The sequence below is a fragment of the Miniopterus natalensis genome, chromosome 15, assembly GCF_054644295.1.
Source record: "Miniopterus natalensis isolate mMinNat1 chromosome 15, mMinNat1.hap1, whole genome shotgun sequence".
NCBI lineage: Eukaryota > Metazoa > Chordata > Mammalia > Chiroptera > Miniopteridae > Miniopterus > Miniopterus natalensis.
Window position 1 is genome coordinate 30,121,978 of NC_142095.1, and position 14,804 is coordinate 30,136,781.

The window sequence follows — 14,804 nt, forward strand, 5'->3', positions numbered from 1 at the left end:
TATCCTTGGGTGATGATTAAAAAAGAAAAAGAAAATGGTAAGAAAGAGAAACCAGGCCTGGAGAGTGCCAGGCGTGGGTAGCGTGAACTTCTCTCTTCATCGGGTCTTTTCTTCCCTGTTTGCTTTCAGTGACCTCTCCCTGAGCTCTCCACATGCGAATCAGGAAAACACAGACCTCTGCAGGGTCGGCCTCTGCTTGCTTGTCAGAATCAGTGACATTTTATAAAATGCAAGGTTTTACTGGAAGCCAGCAGCACTTAGATTATGGTGGCTTCACACCTTCTCTGCAGGCTGAAAGTGTGTCTTTCCAGCCTGAATTAGTCTCAGTAAGTCGGAAGAATTCTGTTCATTATTACTAACACAAAGCACACTAGAAACACAGTAGTATCCAAGGACATTGATGAGTTCCTGGGTCCTAATAATAACTCTTTTACATATCAAAAACACACTTTGAGTGACAGACAGACTGACCACTCATCCTCCCTTGGATGCAGCCTAGTCCTGTGTGCAGGGGTGGAGTGAGGGGCTGATGCTCAGGTTGACCTTTGGGCATGCACCATGCAAGCCAGTGTCAAAAACCCTGACAGCCCTGCTACAGTCACTGAAAGATAATATAATTAGTCTTTTCTTCATTTAGTTCAGTCTTTCATTTGATTGACAATATAAATGTCATCACTGAACACTGAAGCCTTAAATGGAGACTGAGGCCACCTCAGCTAGGAGTGGTAGGAACAGGCAGGAGCCAGAGTTCTTTTCTGCTACAGGACAAAGTTACAGCATGCTGGAATATTCTGTGAATTGATTTGGCCTGTGATTTGCAGCTTCTGCGATCAGGTAAGCTTCTGTGCTTCCAAGTGTTTATAGTCAGTTGTCTCTTTTCAAGAGCAAGTAAAGGAAAACCAACCTCATGCTGATTTAAACAATTACAAAACTAGCTCAACAAGAAGAGATGCAAAAGCAGGGCAGGTTCAGGCTTAGAGAGTATCCCCAAGAGCCAAGCTCCTTGGGTTTCTCTGACCTGTCCACTGTCAGCTTGATTCCAGGGCTGGTTACCAAGAGGCTGATTGGTGACTGACACTGATGGTTGGGATTACAGGCTTGTCTGTTCCCAGCCACCACGGAGAGAGAGCTTAGCTTCCTGTAGCTAGCTTTTTCCTAGAAGCACCCAGCAGGACCTCTGCACTGTTTCAGGATCACACTTACGCCTGCCCTCTCCTGAGATAGTCACTAGGAAAGGGCCCACCGTGACTGGCACAGACCAGTCAGCTGGGCAGTGGAGGTGGGATGGCTGCTAGGGATTCACCCATTGTGTCCACCCGCTGGACCACATCTTCTGGAAAGAAGTCTATGGTTTGAATTAGTGTAGTGAAAGGGCTGTGCCTTGCCATGGATTTGGGAGATTATTCTAGTGATAGAATAACTTACAGGGCAATTATCTGGGCAACTACTACTATTACTGTAAGTGGTATTGGGGAGGCTGGTTTGATGTTATTGATCTTTTAAGCCCCTAATCAAACACAAGTGTTATACCAGCAGCTAAACAGCACTGACCTCTCACGGGCTCCTAGAAGACCAGGATGTAATTATTAGCAAGAAATAACAGCAAGCATCTCTGCATGAAGTGCTCTAAGCACTTTAACCCTGTTACTTCATTTAATTCTCCCAGGTCTTGCTGAGGTGAGTTCTAGTATTACCATTTTGCAAATGAGGAAATTGCTGTATGTGTGGAGGGCGGGGAGTTACAAACATTAGGTCACCCAGTTTCACACACTCATAATTGGCAAAGCCCACACTTGTAACTGCTTCATCATATCGCTTGCCTTGAATGTGTGTGAACTGATACTATGAGTGATTTTCTGACACCTGCAATACGAATTCTTTTCTATAACTGACAGAAATCTCTGACTGCAGAGAACCAAGCAGTAGGAATCTTTTCTCCAAAGTCATAACAAACATGATGTTAAGTCAGCCTATATTTTGCATTTTGGTATCCAAGCAAAATCATTAAATGTTATTATATATATAATCCATGCATATAATCCAACATTATTTCAGTACATTAATTGTAACAGTGAATAAATACAGTTCTATGTTTTTGCAATTATATGCACAAGATTTACTTTAACTGAAGATGGGAAACTGCATATTTAAAACCCAAATACACATGCTTTAAAAAAATTGTTTATATACACTGCTTTCTAGTGTTATTTAATAATTGATGTTAGAATGAAAACTCAAATATGAAGGACCTTTAAGGTAAGTGACTTAAGGGATTCAGCACATTTTTCTCACATAAAGGAACAGATCAGAATTTCTAAGATGGATTTATAAATAATAATAATCTAAATATTGATCAATTACTATTCTCAAACCCTTTAAGAATTTGCATTGTATGGTGAAAAGAGAAGCCCGAAGATTATGGTTAACATGTGTTCTATGAGAGTTGACAAGAAGTCTCATCTTGGAACACAGTAGGTCCAAGAGGAAGAGAGCATGTATTCACAGAACACCTCTGAGGCCCCCCTCCCTCCCCGAGAGGTGGGGTTGCATCCCCAAGAAAGGGGACTATTTTCAGAAATAAAATCAGCTAATGCAAGCAGTGCACAATGCTGAGCCTGTCAGCTATGTGAAGCCAGAGCAGTGTGTCTGGGGTGAGACCACAAATTTGCAACATGCTGCAACCAGAACCTGCGCCATTCTACCAGACTGATGGCGGCAAGTGGAGAGGAGCAGCCAGAGGGAGCACTGGCCCATGGGGACTGCTGTGTAGGTTCAGAACCCTGTCTACGGTCTGAGATAGCCACCCCTAAGTCGAGGTCAGTTCCTCCCATGGTCCACATCTTTCTCCTGGGGTTCCCCTTTTGGCAGGTCTGGAGTGGGACCCAGGCAGCTATAGAGTCTACAAGTGCCTCAGGAGACTGTGCATGGGCAGGGTTATTTGGGGTTGGGAGAGTCTGGGAAGGTTTCATAGAGGAGGTGGTAGCTCAGCTACACCTTGAATAAGAATAAAAACTTAGCTTAGTCCTGGGCAGTGATCTCGGCTTGCTGCCAGACTGCGAGTCTGTGGTAGAAGTGCCAGTTTACAGGGTATATCTGCAGTGTATATTCAGATCCTTGACTGAAGAAAAGTAAGACCCAAGAGTGTCTGAAATGATATAAGCATGAGAGCTGGCACTGATACCATCAGACAAGATTGCAAGACATCTCTTAGAATTCGACACTATGCCGAACATTGTAAGAAATATATGGCCAAAGAAGTGAATATTTGAGGGGAAAACCAGGCTAACTGAGCTAGACACAGTACTACCACAAAGGTGGTGCCCAGCCAGTAAACACCCCCTTCCACGGAACTCTTCTCTGGAGAAACTTAATGACTATGTGGCCACCCTCGTGATGTCCTTCCTGGTGATCATGGGAAAGATTCCCCAGAACAAGTTCTCTACACTGTCAGAGAATCTGATGCTGTCTTACAGGAAAGGGCGTCCTGTGTTGACAGAGTAGCATGACAACAGGCTAACAATCACAGTCAACAGAGTATGATCAACATTTCTGCCCCCGAAAGCTTAAATCATATAGGTTGAACCTCCTAAAATTCTTCCTGCTGGTAATCATTCTTAGAAACTGACTTGATAAATGCCAGTATTTAAAGAATCTTCGTAAGTTTTGCCTATTCTTGCTATGTAAGTATGTATGCCTATCATTTCCTTTGTTCCTTATTAGTTATACTATTCTCTTGTAAATAAAATGTAAAATAAGTGTACTTTTGCCCTGGCTGGTTTGGCTCAGTGGATATAGCTTCAGACCTCGGACTGAAGGTTGTTGGGTTCAATTCAGGTCAAGGGCATGTTATGTAATTTGGTTGCAGTTTTCATCCCCTGCCCTGGCTGGGAAGTATGTGGGAGGCAACCAATTGATGTGTCTCTCTCACATTAATGTTTTTTTTCTCTCTCTCCAAAAAAGTAGTAGAAAAAATATCCTCGGGTGAGGATAAAAAAATAAATGTACTTTTGTAACTTGAAAAATAAAAACAAACAAAACCCCCCAAACACCCTGCCTGGCCTGCGTGGCTCAGTGGTTGAGCATCAACCAATGATCCAGGAGGTCCTGGTTCAATTCCTGGTCAGGGCACATGCCCCGGTGATTCATCATTGATGTTTCTCCCCCTCCCCCCCTTCCTCTCTGAAATCAGTAAAAACATATTAAGAAATCCTTAACATCCTTTGCTGACCCGCCCATCAGATGAGCTGTTCCCTTTGACCATCACATAATCTTCCATAAAAATGATTGCAGATCCTCTTTTGTTATGAAGCAAAAAAGGGGTAAATGCCATCTGTAGATCTTCATTTGATTGGCAGCATGTTCAAAGTGAGTATTTTGAAACATTTTAAAAAGACGGCCTATACAGCAAGAACTCAAGTGACTCACTTTCATTTTGTGTCAAATAAAGTGGCTCTTTAAAAAATAGTAAAAAAAATAAAAACATCCTTCTGAGCAATCCGTATCCTAAACCAGGGGACTGAGAGCAGGTACATTTTTTGAGAAGATAATTTAATTTTACATCATGCTTCAAGATATTTGAGCCAAGTACAACTTGGAAATAACACCTTTTCAAGGCCCAGGAAACCCTAGGTCAGAAACTAAAGGGACATGACTCTCAGTAAAAGTCCTGCTGGATGAGGCTCTGGTATTCACTCTTCTGGTGTTCCTGTGTCCCACCTCCTTCTGGACCAGTTCACCACAGGGTCAGTCTTTCTCTTTTCTCTTCCTAGGAAAAACAAGGGCCATTTTTATAGAAGTTAAGACCTCTCCAATTAGCCTTCTACTATAACAAAGCTTGACTTGGACAATCATGGAGGTGAGTAGGAGAGAGTGTTTCCTTCCTCAGAGTCCTCAAGAACAGAAGAGAAAAAATAAGCAGAAATAACTATTAATAAATGTTCCACCACTTGCTAGCCATGTAACTTTGGAGAAGACATTCTCCTCTATTTAATGTCTCAGCCTCTTTAGCTGTAAAAACAAGGTAATATAATTACTGTGAAGATTAGACAGGATAATATGTAAATGTAAGGAACATGCAATCTGGTATTCTGCAATTACATCTGTTCAGATTCCACATTCTTAAAAAACAAGGCAAATGACAATTATAGGTTTAAAAGTTTATTTTATAAACATGTCACAATTACATGATATAAACATAAGTTTCATAAAATATTACTATATATAGTAATAAAGCATAAGCTATTACAGAAAAATTGATACAAAGATGTACATTAAGTACTTATGAAGGTAATTAAAGCCTTCCTAGTCTATGAAAATAAAAAGGAAAACCATTATTAATGCTATCACAAAAGCAGTACTCTTACAAATAAAATAAATCTCCCCTATCCCTTGATAATAGTAACTTAGAGCATCTGCAACTATCATTTAATCAAAATTTGATGTTCACCGACTCAACATTTATCTTTTAAATGCAAATTTAAAATACCCTCAGATGGCAAAAAGTTTACTCTGTGCTAGGTACAAAATGAAACTTCATGATATAATATAGTTCCTGCTCTCTAAAAGCTCAAAGGCAAGTCAATTAATGATTGACTGCAAAACAGACTGGTTAAGCATGTGGGGGGGAAAAAAAAGATCAAAGAGAACACCTGGGTCTCATCCACAGAGCACTGTACAAGGAGCCAGAAGCCCCCAGGCTCACATCCCAGCTCAGGGAAGTCACCAAACCTTGTTTTCATCGAGTTCATCTGTAAAAATACAAACAAAAACAGACAGGACAATATGATTACTGTTTGCCATACACTGTTGTTGGGAAAAGCATTCTTTCAATAATGTCCACGTCATACCACTTTGTAGTAGGTACTGTGTTAAAGGCTAAGACAGAAAAGGACAAGGCACATCTTGATACAGAACTCACAGTCCAGGTAGGTGCCAGAACGACCTATATACACACACAAGGGCAGATATTTCACACTCCCGTGGAGTCCCCTGTCCCTGTGAATGAATAATCTTCAGGCATGGTAAAAGAGTAAAAAAGAAAAATTATCCTAACCTGCATTTCAAAAAGGTGAAGCAAAGTTTTGTGGGTTTGTTGTTGTTGGGGGTTCTTGTCAATTAATATTTTTGAAATTGGATTAGTGATTCAGGCTCAGTAGAAATGCTGATGCCAGGCCCCACCCAAAGCTTACTGCTTTAGAACCCGTAGGGGCCCAGCAGTTCCCCAGTCAAGAAGCCTTTGTTTTAAAAGTTGACAGAACAATGTTAAAAGCACTGTTAATGCAAATATGGATACTTCTTAATAATTGACAGTTAAAAAAAAAAAAAAGTATAGCTAGTAAAATACAACTTGAATATATTTTGTGATTTTAAAATCCATCAAGTGTTACAAAGCCACTTAAAGAGTGCTTACCAAAAAGATTTCTAGCAAAAACACAATGGAGCAAAATATAGCACAATGTCAGTGCTGACCTCAGCTGTAAAGGCTTATTACCTAGTAATGTTATTTGCAATCTGTGTTTACATGTGCATGTTTTCAGGGGAAGAAAAGCTGCTCAAGTGGGTCAAGATTATGAACCCTTGCTACTTTTAATACTAAATAACTAACCTTTAACTGAAAATTTACCGAGTACTATTATAAATAGGGCAAACAGATGCAGCACAGTTTATAGCATAACCCTTAATGTCAAACTACATCAGAGCCCTGACTTCATTTACTGCTCTGGTAGCTTTTGAGCATTGGACATATTGTTTAGTACTCATTTCAAAATCTAGTACAACTGTAATGTGTCTGCAATAAAAACCCCAAAATTCATTGATGTGTGAATTTTTACACTAGATCTAGAAACGATATTTAACATTAAAAACTTAATTTTTGAAAAACAATCCACATGCCCAGCTGGTGTGACTCAGTGGTTGACCATTGACCTATGATCCAGGAGATGGAGGTTCGATTCCCAGTCAGGGCACATGACCAGGTTTCAGACTAGATCCCTGGTAGGAGGATTGCAGGAGGCAGCCGATCAATGACTCTCTCTCACCACTGATACTTCTCTCTTCCTCTCTCCAAAATCAATAAAAACATTTAAAAAAAGAAAGAGAAAGAATCCACAATTGCAAAGCAGTTCATGTCTACAAGGATGGCCCATTAAAATACTGTTACCTTAGGCACATCACTTGACTTTCTGGTTCTTATCCATCTCTCCTGTAAAATCTTCCTGCCAGAAGAGGATTTGACCGTATCATCTCTTGAGGCCCCTTCCAACTTCAAGAATGTCATCATGATATTACAAAATTTAACTGTTTTCTCCACTTCATTGCAGGGTGACAACAAGGAAGAAAGGAAAATGGATGTGTTTAAAGCATCTCCTATCAAATGGAAATATTAAAAGATTAAGGACAAAATACTCAAAGTTGGGGTCACCCTGACAAAAGCCCAAATAGCTGTTTAAGATTAACCTATCTATCTTGGAAACAGCACTCATTCATAATAAACAAGAAAAGTGCAGGAAAGAAATCAATTAGCAGAGGATCTTAGGCCTACAGAGAATGACAATCAAGGAGAGTCCATCCTAAACACTTCAGGGCATCTAGGATAAATAAGTGGTCTGCACCCTCCAAAGCAAGTCAAAACTGTAACTTAAAAAGAGAAATATCTAAGCCTACAACTCAAGATTCATAGGATCAAGAGAAGCAATTTTCCTTGTATATTTAAGCTATTTTGCAAAGTTATTTTATATACTTTTTTTTTCTTAATCCTCACCCGAGGATATGTTTAATGATTTTACTATTTTATTTTAGAGAGAGGGAGAGGGAAACATCGATTGACTGCCTCCCGCCCCGTGCCCCGACAGGGGATCGAACCCGAAACCTTTTAGATGCACGGGAGGACGCTCTAACCAATATACTCCCGTATCACTGTCTACTAGTTCCAAATCGCGAGGGTAAGAGCACGGACTCAAAATTTGGTTCATCCGTTCACTAAGAGATCATAAATAATAGGTTTGGAAGGATTTCAACACTTCACCTGATAACTAGCAAGAGCTGGCGCATCCTCGGACCTTTAAAACCTAAATAAAAAAACCATCTGTACGGAGTAGGGCCCGAACAGTTGAAACCTACACAATAAACCACCCCCTTCCCACCTACAGGCGCTCTGCAGCGTCACCAAATCTTCAATCAACAAACACAGTCTCCAGCTCGGCAGGAGGCCGTGGTGAAGGATGTCACAGCGAGAACAGTCCCCGCCTAGCCTGGAGGCTCGCGCTCCCAAGGGAGGGGCGGGCTTGCACCAGAATAGTGGTGCCCCGCGTTCCCAGGTTTTTAAAATGACCAACCACCCTTTCTTTACCTGAGCACTGTGACGGCTGCGCCACTTAAATTCCATTTTCGTCTGACCGCAGTGTCGAGTCCCGGCTCGAGGCCTCGGGACCGACGGAGAACACCAAGGCACCTGGCCTACCGCTGCCGCCGCCCGGCCCGCCAGGGGCCGGAGGAAGCGGAGCCCGCCGCGGCGTTCCGGTGCGCTCGCGTGGCTCAGCCAATCGCGTGCTCGCCCGCCCCCCGCGGCCGCGGCGAGGCAGGCGCTGGGAAGAGGAAGAAGAACATTCGCCCTCCTCCTACCAGCGCGCGGGCGGCGGCGGCAGCGGCACCGGGGTCACGAACTCTGACCTTTCACTGACAAAAACAATAACAAACCCCCCCTTCCCCGCGACCCCAGCGGCGCCCCCGGGCCCGCCCCTGCTTCCACCTCGGCGTCTCGTCTCTCGCCCGCTGCCCCACGAGCCTGCGGCCCCGGGGCTCCCGCCATCCGCCAACGCCGGGAGCCCGGCCTCCCCGCGCCCTGCCCTCCGCGCCGGGGGCCGCCCGCCGCAGACACGGGACCTGCTTCGAGGTCGCTTTGGCGCCAAATCCTGAGGTAAAATTGAAAAAGGGCTGGGGCGGGGTCGGGCCGGCGGCGGAGGGGGCGGGCCTGGCGCGCGGACATGGAGGCGCCGTGGCGGCGGCTGAACCCGACCCCTTTTACCTTTGCCACGGGGCGGCAGCGGCGGCTCCGGACGCTTTGCATAGTGGGCCGGGCCGCTCCCTTCCCCTCCCCGCCCGCGCCGGGAGCAACGAGCGGGGCCCCCTGGCCGGCCCGGCCGGCGCGAGGGTGGGGATAGAGGGGGAATGGCCGCGGCCCCGCCTCACAGTTGGCCCTTCGCCAGCGCCGCCATTTTGTGCTCGATGGAGATGGCTCTGGCTGGGCCGAGCTCCCCTCCTCCTCCTTGTCAACCTCCTCCTCCTCCCTGCAGTCCCTCCTTCCCTCACTCCCCGGCTCCTCGCCCCTCGGCTCCTCGTGTGCCGTTGGCGGCCGCCGCTGCCCAACCGCCGTTTTTTTTGAAGGGGAGGGTGGAAGGCGGGTACGGAGTGCGACCTCGTGAGCGACGGCTTTGCCGACCAATTGATGCCCAGACGGGGGGGGCCGGGACCTGCTGCTCCGCCCTCCGACGTTCTGCTGATTGGCCCGGGCAGGAGAGGGCGGTCCCCGCGGGGAGTCCTTTTGGGGAGGGAGCAGAGGCCGGGCGTGGCTTCAAGGGCTTTGGGGTCTTGGGGGGCGCGGCCGGGGCTGGAGTGTGGGGTGCACCGGGACCCTGCTAGGGGCCGGGCGGCTTACCCCTGCCTGGAACGCGTCGAAGATGAGTAATGGAGAACAATAGTAATAAAGGTGGCTAAGCATCTTGAATCCACGTCGCTCACTCCTGGGAAAGACTTCGGGATCTGGACATTTTTCAGGGCCCTTTCCGTATTTCCGGCGCAGCCGCGGGCTAATTCTCTTCGGCTCAGTTTCATAGATTGTAAAATGGAGAGAATGGGCGTCTTTGCTAGGCCGGACCTTCCTTCTCAGGATCGTTGAGTGCTACTCAGAAAATGGAGTCCAGGCTACTTTGTGAACCCCAAAGTAATGTAAAAATGGTGGTGTTGTTGAAAATTGGATTTAGAAGCACCGGGAGTGGAAAGCCTAAGTATATTGAGGGTTTGAGAGAACACAGGTGAATCAGGTAATTCTCTTCTCGTTCGTTGACTAAATTCTTATTTGCTTAGGTTGGGGCACTGGGGATACATCCAGAGAACCAGCTAGACAAGGCCTCTGCCTTCCTAGAATTGGGGATGGAGATGAACAGACAACTAGATGATTTCGGACAATGGCAAATTCCAGAGAAGAAATGAAACTGGATTATTAAAGAAGGCATGAGGAGACGAATTTACATTAGGTGATCAGAGAAGGCCTCTGTAAAGAAGTTATGTTTGAACGGAGGAACCGAAGGAAGGCAGGAGGATAGAAAATGAGAACCACAAGTGTAAAGTCCCAGGAGGAAAAGCTTTTGGTGTGATTGAGAACAGACCAGTTGTTGGCTGGAGATTGTTTGGGACTACTTCGTTCTTTCCATTATTCCACTCTATTTCCAGGCTGAAGTCTATGAAATATGACAAAGGTAACAATAAATCTTCAACTTAACAATAAAAAAGAAAGTCAAGGAAAATATAGCCATCAAATGAATTGCTGATGAGTATATGACTTGAGAGAAAAGCCTCAGAAAATCACAGGTGCAAATCCTTTGTCAGCCCCTTATATTCATCTTCACTTGATCAAGTATTTGCTGAGCCCCAGGAATACTCCAGGAACTAGGTGCTAGACTGGGAATACAGAGATGATTAAAATACTGATCTATGTCCTCAAGTATATGTGATTGTGGTTCTATGCAGTTCTGTTTTCTTCCTCTCACCACCCATACATATGCATACATATATGCATATATACATATACAAAATGTTTTAAGCAAAAGCTAAAGCAAAAGCTAATTAGTGTGTTGGTTAACAGTGCCAACATTTATTAGCTGTGTGACTTTGGGTAAGTTACTTTTTTGAGCCTTAGTGTCCTCATCTGGACAATAATAGAACCTTCCTTTTAGAATTGAGGGTTAAATGAGTTAATGTAAATAAAGAGCTTAGAACAACAGCACCTTGCACATAGTAAATACTCATAATTATTGTCATGAAGCACTAGCTGTCTGATAAAGATATTGGACTAGTTAAAGGATATAAATAGTGACATTTTTAGTCAGTGTGGTATAGGGGAAAAACACTAGATTAGAACACTGGGGTTCTAGTTTTGGCTCTTCTGCTTTTGGTTGTTAATTGGCATCCAGACAAAAAATTTATTTAGAAAACAAAGTAGTGGAACTAATAGTACTAACAAAAAGTATGGGGTGCTTTACAATTTACAAAACTCTTACAAGCATTACGTTGTTCAAGCCCCACTAAGACTGATGTAATTGTGGAGCCTCTTTTCCAGCTACCTGTTTTAAAACCTTTCTAAGATGTTCCATCATTTTCTTATCCCTGTACCCCTAATCCCCTGTGCTCTAACTTCCTTGACACTGCTGCTTACCTTAACCCCAAGCCCTTTCACATGCTGTTCCCTCAGCCTGAGGATTCACATGTCTCTCTCTCTCTCTCCCTCCCTCCCTCTCTCTCTCTCTCTCTCTCTCTCTCTCTCTCTATATATATATATATATATACACACACACACACACACACACACCACCACCCCACCACCCCCCCCCCAGCTCAAGCATCACTTCCTTAGAGTAGCTCTCTCTCATGCCAGTGTCCATTTAGATCAGATTCTTTTACTTGACTACACTGTGGTTTTTCCATTATAACCTTTGCCTCGCTTTGTAATTATACTCCATTATATGATGATTTGATATTTGTTCCACTTACCATACAGTAAGCTTTATGAGAGCAGGAATTATTTTGTTCATCATTATACTTCCGGCACTTAGCACAGTGCTTGGCACTATTTGTTGAATGAATGAATGAATTGATAATTTATGATATCACTGATACCTAAGTTGTGCTCATTAATGGTACCTTTTTGTGGGGGCTTGTTTGGCAATTCAGATAGCATTGCCAGCAATAAAATGTCTCTTACAGTATTTAGATGAATTTAGGAAGTGATCCCTCATATGGCACTGACAGCAGACATGAATATGGATAACGCAGATGAATCTCTCTTTACCCACTTATATGTTGATTTTATGTTTAGTTATTTTTGTTTGTTTGTTTTCTTTTTTTAAATCCTCACCTGAGGATATTTTTTCCATTGAGAGTGGAAAGGAGAAAGAGGGAGAGAGAAACATCAATTGGTTGCCTCCAAAACATGCCCTGACCAGGGCTGGGATGGAGCCTGCAACCCAGGTATGTGCCCTTGGCTGGAATCAAACCTGGGACCCTTCAGTCCACAGGCTGACACTCTAACCACTGAGCCAGGGCATATGTTTAGTTTTTTAAAACAAGAAATAGGTAATTCAATAATGAGCTGCATTACAAAGTAAATTACATGAAAGTTAATGAGTTCATATGGAGCTCATTAATAAACAGCCCAAATATAATCATGTCATTTACTTTAACTGAAGAAACAAAGCACCAGTGTGATTTTCTTGAAATTAAAAATGCTGGTCTTTATCACAAGGGATAAGAGAACAGAGAAGAACCCTTTAAGTAGGTTTGCAGGGAGTTGAGAGTTGAAAGTCTTTGTAGCCATTATTTTTATTATTTTTAAAAATTTGTTTTTATTGTTGGAAGTATTACAGATATCCCCCTCTTTTCCCCCCATTCACCCCCTCCCCCCGCTCCTGCCTTCACCACACCATTGTCTCTGGCCATGGGTTATGCATAAGGTCTTAGGTTAATCTTCTGCCCCCCCTTCCCTCTGAGATTCATCAGTTTGTTCCATGCTTACATGTTTCTGGATCTATTTTGTTTGTTAGTTTATTTTGTTCATTAGATTCCGCCTATAAGTGAGATCATGTGGTATTTGTCTTTCTCTAACTGGCTTATTTCATTTAGTGTAATAGTCTCCGTGCTGCCTCAAAGGGTAAGAGATCCTTTCTTTTTTACAGCTGCGTAGTATTCCATAGTGTAAATGTACCACAACTTTTTTATCCACTCATCTACTGATGGCCCTTGGGCTGTTTCTAGATCTTAGCTATTGTAAATAGCTCTGATATGAACATAAGGGTGCATATATTTTTTTCTGATTAGTGTTTCAGGATTCTTAGGATATATTCCTAGAAGTGGGATGACTGGGTCAAATGGCACTTCCATTTTTAATTTTTTGAAGAACATTCATACTGTTTTTCATAGTGGCTGCCCCAGCCTGCGTTCCTATCAGCAGTGTACTAGGGTTCCCCTTTCTCCACATCCTCTCCAGCACTTGTAGTTTGTTGATTTGTTGATGGTGGCCATTCTGGCAGGTGTGAGGTGATACCTATTGCAGTTTTGATTTGCATCTCTCTGATTAGTGGCTTTGAGCATTTTTTCTTATGTTTCTTGGCCATCTGTATGTCCTCTTTGAAGAAGTGTCTATTCAGGTCCTTTGCCCATTTTTTAATTGGATTGTTTGTCTTCCTTTTGTTAAGTTATATGAGTTTGTTATATATTTTGGAAATTAACCCCTTATCAGATGTATCATTGGCAAATATGTTCTCTCATACAGTGGGATGCCTTTTCATTCTGTTGATGGTTTCTTTTGCTGTGCAGAAGTTTTTAATTTTGATGTAGCCATTAGTTTTAAATATTTATCTTTCCAAAGATAAATTGATTTGTGTAACAAAATTATTGAGTATCACTTTTTAATTGCTTTACCAAGGTTAAAAGCTGATTTTGCAAAGTATATGTCAAGCTTCTGCTGGAAAGTCTGGTAAATAGAACGTTTTTGTTGATTTATTTTATATAATACTTTTTTTTTAATGTTTTTAAAATTGATTTTAGAGAGAGAGGAAGGGAGCGGGGGGGTGGGGAGATAAACATTGATGAGAGAAACATCAGCTGCTTCCTGCGAACCCCCTACTGGGGATTGAGCCTGCAACCCCATGTGCCCTGACCGGGAATCAAACTGCTGACCTCTCAGTGCATGCAGTGTCACTCAACCAACTAAGCCACACTGACCAGGGCCATATAATACTGATTTTAAAAATAAAATGTTATAATATTTTAAAACCAGTTAACAGTCACACTTTTATTTTATTCTTTGGTTTTGGATTTTTTTTTCTCCTATGTTGTATAGGATTTTTTGGATATCACTTGTTTATTCAACAGTTTTGATTCCTTGAATTAATTACTCAGGATAACCAAAGAACTGACAGTTTAATGAAAAAGCTATATATTGTCTTACAGCATTAAATTATTTATTGCTCTCAACAGTTGCATTTAAGATGACCTTGAAATTTTGTTTTCATGAACATAACATGCCTTTATAGAAAGAACAACAACAACCCATATGTGTAATAACCTCACTTCATGAGGAATTCTGGGAAGTCTTAACATTTGTCTCCAAGGAGTCAAGTAACAGTTCATTGTCTGTCTCTGGAACCTTGAGTGGGTAGCCTCTCTGAGGCTTATACATTTCCCACTTTTAAAATGGGAGGGGGGAGCCAACACTAAGATTGGGGCAAGGAATAGGGGTCACTTGTCCAAATGACATAGAGAACAGGGCAGGTGGGCCTGTGTGGAGCAGAACCCCTTCAGCCTTGGCACTAAACCCACTGGCTGTACTTGTGTCTAGTTGCCTTAGTGTCTCCACATATTGAGGGATCTCATGAGGGGGTTTTATTTTTAAGTTCTCTCACCTGTATACCGTATGCTCCTTTAGTCCCAAGGCACCTTCTATAGCAGATACTAGTTCCCCTTAACCAGTACCACATAGGAAGAATCTGTGAAGGAATCCATCTTCGAGTTCAAGTCCAGCCTTACATTTGATG

The 14,804-nt window shown here is 43.0% G+C and overlaps 1 protein-coding gene and 1 long non-coding RNA gene across 2 annotated transcripts in view; one reads left to right on the forward strand and one right to left on the reverse strand.

Moving 5' to 3' along the window:
• Window positions 1-4,412: 4,412 nt before the first annotated feature.
• LOC148091435 (uncharacterized) lies at window positions 4,413-8,605 on the reverse strand. The gene is made up of 2 exons (XR_015715711.1): window positions 8,348-8,605; window positions 4,413-7,365 (listed from the first exon to the last, which is right to left on the reverse strand). It is a non-coding gene; the product is annotated as an uncharacterized LOC148091435 (long non-coding RNA).
• Window positions 8,606-8,872: 267 nt separating this feature from the next.
• NR2C2 (nuclear receptor subfamily 2 group C member 2) overlaps window positions 8,873-14,804 on the forward strand; it is a 75,171-nt gene continuing 69,239 nt past the window's right edge. Inside the window, exon 1 of the mRNA XM_087824977.1 lies at window positions 8,873-8,914. The gene's annotated coding sequence lies outside the window, so the exon portion shown is untranslated. The remainder of the gene's footprint in view (window positions 8,915-14,804) is intronic.